Source organism: Monodon monoceros, unplaced genomic scaffold, assembly GCF_005190385.1.
Source record: "Monodon monoceros isolate NGI ecotype Baffin Bay Population unplaced genomic scaffold, NGI_Narwhal_1 Super_Scaffold_18, whole genome shotgun sequence".
Taxonomy (NCBI): domain Eukaryota; kingdom Metazoa; phylum Chordata; class Mammalia; order Artiodactyla; family Monodontidae; genus Monodon; species Monodon monoceros.
In genome coordinates, this window is record NW_021703774.1 from 131456129 (window position 1) to 131462008 (window position 5880).

The window sequence follows — 5880 nt, forward strand, 5'->3', positions numbered from 1 at the left end:
CCAGGGAAGCCCACCTCTTGTACTTTTCAATTGATACAAATATTGAGGTATACATTTACCTCTGAAACTGCCTTTGCAGTATCCCATGGTTTTAATACATGATATTTTTATTAATGTTGCTTAAAACTCTGTCTGAATTAAAAGTTATTTAACTGAAATACATAAATCTCTAAATTTATTTTTAAATTTTATTTTAATTCCGATTTTTCTTGCTTTGTAAGAAGAGAATATTGCCATAAGCGTTTCTGCATTTTACAATTTTTTAGTTTGGGCACCTATTATATGACAAATTTTGTGAGTATAAAATGGGATTTGTAAAACCATAAGATGTAGTCTCCATTTTCAGATTACACAGTTTGAAATACATTGGCCCTCCATATCCACAGATACCACATCAACAGATACAACCAACCGCAGATCAAAAATACACAGGGGAAAAAAAAAAAGAAACAAGAAAGTTCCTAAAAGCAAAATTTGAATTTGCTGCACTCCAACAACTATTTAACACAGCATTTACCTTGTATTAGGTATTGTAAGTAACCTAGAGATAATTTAAAGTGTAAGGGAAAATGTGCACATATTATATGCACGCACTACACAATTTTATATAAGGAACTTGAGCATCTGCAGATTTTGGTGTCCGCGGGGGTCCTGGAACCAATTCCCTGTAGATACTAAGTGACAACTATATATCAATTAGATTTGCTTTATATTTGTTGTTTAGATATTTATTATATTTATTTATCCATCTGCTTGATCTATCAGAGTCTAAGAGGATAAATTACCTCTTTTTTCTTTTAACATTTTTTTCCCCTACTACCACAGATTATGTGGTCAAGTTTCCCACATTTGGGGAAATCACAGGGTTCAGCACACCTGTAGTGCAATGGATAAGACATGCCCTGGGAAAACCACCTTCGTGATCATGATATCTCCCCTGCCAGGTAAGTATATAAATTACCTTTTAATACCATGAGTTTATTGTTGTTAATGTCTCCTTGCATCTCTTATAATTTCTGTTGTATGAATATTGCTGCTGTGTAATTTGGTTCACTGATTTTCAAAATTCTTATAGCCTCATTGTGAATTGCACCCTTTACCATTATACAATATCTTCCTTGTTTGGCTTAGCATTTTTTTAAACCTGAATTCAATGTTTTCTCATATGAATGGGCAACCTCAGCTTTCTTTCAATTTGCATTTGCCTGTTACACATTTCCACCTTTTTAACCTTTCTGGGTTAATTTGAATTTTGCTTTGTGATTCAGTCTGATAGTGTTTTCGTGAGTTAATACCCATTTATACTTATTGATATAAGAGATATGTTTGGCTCTTATTTCTGTCATCTAGTTGTATGCTATATTCTCAACTTTACATACATTTTTATTTTACTTTTAAAGTAAGTAATGGGTTTTTTGTATCAACTTTATTGAAGTATAATTTTCATATGATAAAGTGAACATCTTCAAAATGTACACCTTGATAACTTTTGACATATATATGGGTATATATGAATATGTATATATGTATACAACCATCACCACAATCTAGGTAGTGTACATGTCCATCATGCCCCCAATTTTTCTCAAGCTTTTTGCAGTCTCTCCCTCCCATCCTAGCCCACTTCCCACTCACACCCCCAGCAAACACAGATCTGCATTCTACCACTATGGATTTGTTTGCATTATTTAAGATTCTTCTATCAGTGGAATCATACAATATATATTCTTTTTTTGTCTGACTTGTATTCACACAGCATAATTTTAAGATTCATCCTTATTGCTGGATGTATAATACTTCATTCCTTTTTATTGCTGAGTAGTATTGTATTGCATAAATATACCACAATTTGTTGACCCATTCTCCTGTTGAAGAACATTTGTGTTATTCCCAGTTCTTAGCTATTACATATAAACCTGTGATAAACATTCATATACATACTCATATTGATATTGTTTTAAAAATTCTCTGTCTAAATTAAAAGTTATTCTCTTAGATAATACCTAGAAGTGGAATGACAAGATAAGTGCATGTTTAACATCATAAGAAACTTCCAAACTATTTTTCAAAGTAGTTGTACCATTTTATAGTCCTACTGTCAGTGCATGAGCATTCTGGTTGTTCCACACCCTAGCCTACACTAGAAATGGTCAGTCTTTCTAACTGTACTTATTCTAATGCACATGTAGTGGTATTTAATTATGGTCTGAATTTGCACTTCCCTAATGATATTGAGCTTTTTTGTATGCTTATTTGTCATCCATATTTCCTTTGGTGAAATGTCTGTTTAAGTCTTTTGGGTTGCTTTCTCATTACTGAGTTTTGAGAGTTATTTATATACAGTTAACCTTTGATCAACATCAGTTTGAACTGTGTGGGTCCACTTATATGTGGATTTTTTTTTTCAATAAACATGTACTAAATGATCTGTGGTTGGTTGAATCCACGAATGTGGAACTGGATATGGAGGGCCACTGAAAGTTATACATGGATTTTCAACCATGTGGAGGGTTGAAAATCCACAAGGTTGTTCAAGGGTCAACTATAGTCTGTGTACAAGCACTTTACAGATATAAGCTTTACACACGTTATCTCCCAGTCGATGGTTTGTCTTTTCATTCTCTTAATAGTATCTTTCAAGAAAAATTAGGTTCTTAATTTTTGATGAAGTCCAATTTATCAATTTGCTCTTTTATGGATCATGGTTTTGATGTTGTATCTAAGAAAACTTTCTAACTCAAGGTCAAAAATTTTCTTCTATGCTTTTTTTTAAGAAGTTTTATAGTTTGGGGTTTCACATTTATGTCTATGATCCATTCTGAGTTAATGTTTGCATGATGCAAGGTATAAATCAAAGTTCAATATTTTTGCAATTGGATATAGATTATCCAGTTGTCCTAGTACCATTTGTTGAAAAGACTATCCTTTCCCACTAAATTGCCTTTACACCTTTGTCAAAAATCAATTGTTCATATATGTATGGCTCTACTTATTGATTCTCTATTCTGTTCCATTGAATTATTTGTTTGCCTTTTCACCAATACCACACTGTTCTGATACCTGCAGCTTTATAATACATTTTGAAATCAGGTAGCGTTAAGTCTCTAATTTTATTATTTTTCAAAGTTGTTTTGGTTATTCAAGGTTCTTTATATTTCCATATTGATTTTAGAAATAGCTTGTCAATTGATACAAAAATGTCCACTGAGGCTGTGATTGAGATTGTGTTGAATCTATAGATTAACTTGGGTAGAACTAACATCTTAACAATATTAGTTCTCTGGTCTCATGAAGAAGATGCATCTCTCCATTTACTTAAGTCTTCTGTTACTTCTCTCAGCAACGTTTTATAGTTTTTAATATACAGGTCTTGCACATCTTTTGTCAGATTTATCCCTGAGTATTTCACATTTTTTAATGCTATTGTAAATATTATTTTCCACAACTTAAATTTCCAATTTTTCATTACTATTAAATAGAAATACAATTGATTTTTAATATTAATCTTGTATCTTGTGACCTTGCTGAACTCATTAGTTCTAGTAGCTTTGTTCTAGATTCCATCAGATTTTCTGTAGACTATAATGTTGTCTAAGAATAAAGAGAATTTTATTTCTTCTTTTCTAATCTGGATTCCCTTTATTTTTTCTTGCCTTATTGCACTGGATAGAAACTCCATTGAAATGGTGATAAAATGTGATGAGAGTTGTTATCATTGTTTTGTCCCAGTGTTAGGGGGAAGCACTCATTCTTTTACTATTAAGTAGGATGTTAGCTGTAGGTTTTTCATAGATACCATTTAACAGGTTGAAAAAGTTCCCTTCTATTCCTAGCTTGCTAAGAGTTTTTATCAGAAATGGATATTTCATCTATTGAGATAAACATAATGTGTGTGTGTGTGTTTTTTTTTTTACTTTGCTAATATGATAAATGTCACTGGCTGATTTTTTAATATTAAACCAACTTTTCATTCCTTGGATAAACTCCATTTGGTCATAAGTATTACTATTTTTATATATGTTCAATTCAATTTGCTAAAATTTTGTTTAAATTTTTGCCTCTATGTTCATGAGGAATATTGGCTGGTAGGTTTTTGTTTTTGTTTATTTTTTTTTCTTTGTCCAGTTTTGGTATCAGTGTAATTCTGATACCACAGAATTAGTTCTTTTTAATTTTCTGGGAGAGTTTGTGTAGATTGTGTAAAATCTTCCTTAAATGTTTGGTAAGATTCATCCAATGAAGCCAGTTGGGCCTAGAATTAGTTTCCAACTACAAATTCACTTTCTCTGACAGAGGGCAATTCAGGTTTTCTATTTCTTAAGTGAGCTTTAGTAGTTTGTATTCTTCAAGGAGTTTGTCCATTTCATCTAAGTTTTCAAATTTATTGGCATAGCAATGTTCATAATATTCCCTAGTAATCCTATTAATATCTGAAGTGATGCTGCCTTTCTTATTCTTGATATTGAAAATGTCTCTTATTTTTTTCCCTGATTAGTCCAACTAAAGTTTTATTGATTTATTGACTTCCTTAAAGAACAAGCTTCCATTGTCATTGATTTTCTCCATTGCTTTTCTGTTTTCTAGTCCATATTTTCTGCTCTGACCTTTACCATTTCCTTTTTGCTGCTCATTTTGGGTTTGATTTGCTCTTTTGTTTCTAGTTTCTTAAGGTAGAAGCTGAAGTCATTGATTTATGATCTTTCTTTTTTACTAATATAAGCATTTAGTGCTATAAATTTTCCTATAGGTACTGCTTTAGCAGCATTCTACAAGTTTTAATATGAAGTATTTTTATTTTCATTAAGTTCCAAATACTCTATAATTTCCTTTGATTTCGTCTTTGACCCACGAGTTACTGACAAATGCAAGAGTGCTAATCCTTTTGGAGCATTCTTTCCCTGGTCTTGGATAACTTCCTCATGTGTGTGTTGACCAAAATCCTGTGCAGCTCTTCAAAGTCCTCTGTCTGTGAGTCTTTCCTCTCAGTACTCTGTCCTGTGAATTCTATCTGCCTTTGTCTCTCTGAACTCTCAGCTTCATCTCCTCAACTCAGGGAGTCTTCTAGGCTCTGCCTGGATTCCTTCCTTATGCCAAAAACTGAAAACTCTCTCAAGATAGTAAACTGGGGCAGTTGTAGGGCTCACCTTATTTGTTTCCTGTCTTTCAGAGATAACTGTTCTTCATTTCCAGATATCAAGAGTCTTGAAAAACATTGTTTAATATATTTTGTCTGGTCTTTTTGGTTGTTTCCGGGTGGGAGAATAAATTCAGTCCGTCTTATCCATCTTGGCTGGAATCAGAAGGTAGTTAGCCTTTATTTACAATTATTTATGACATTCACTATATAAATGGTTTTGATTTGTTATTTTTACGTATAGCTTTTCTGCTATTTAGGATGGTTTGTATTTCTGTTCTAGTGGTTACCATGTTAATTATATCTTTATGTAACACCTTTAGTTCTCTCTACTTTTTGGACAGTATCTATTAGTTCATTACTCTAAGCAATGACACAATTATGTGCTTGTCTTCCTCTTCTTCTTCTTAACAAACCAATTTCAGTCAACAACATTATCTTTCTTAGTATGCATGTTTGCATAGATACTTATGTAATTAAGCTTATATTTCAATTACTTGAATCTTCAGCTTTTTTCCCCTGTTCTTATTGTGTCTTTAGTATAATTTCTTAGTAGGATAGTGGGGAAAATGTTGACTTAAGACATATTTACATTGGAAGTCCCAAATGCCTCAGTTTAGGATAGAGAGACATGCATCTGAGCCCTGGCTCTCTTAATTACCAGCTCTATTGTGACCTTGGAGTAGATGCTTAACCTATTAAAGCCTCAATTTCCTAGTCTTTAGGATGGGATAATAAGATCTCTC

At 32.4% G+C, this 5880-nt stretch overlaps 1 pseudogene; it reads right to left on the reverse strand.

Annotated features, from left to right (window-relative positions):
* Window positions 1–770: 770 nt before the first annotated feature.
* Window positions 771–952, reverse strand: LOC114900135 (annotated as a pseudogene).
* Window positions 953–5880: the final 4928 nt, after the last annotated feature.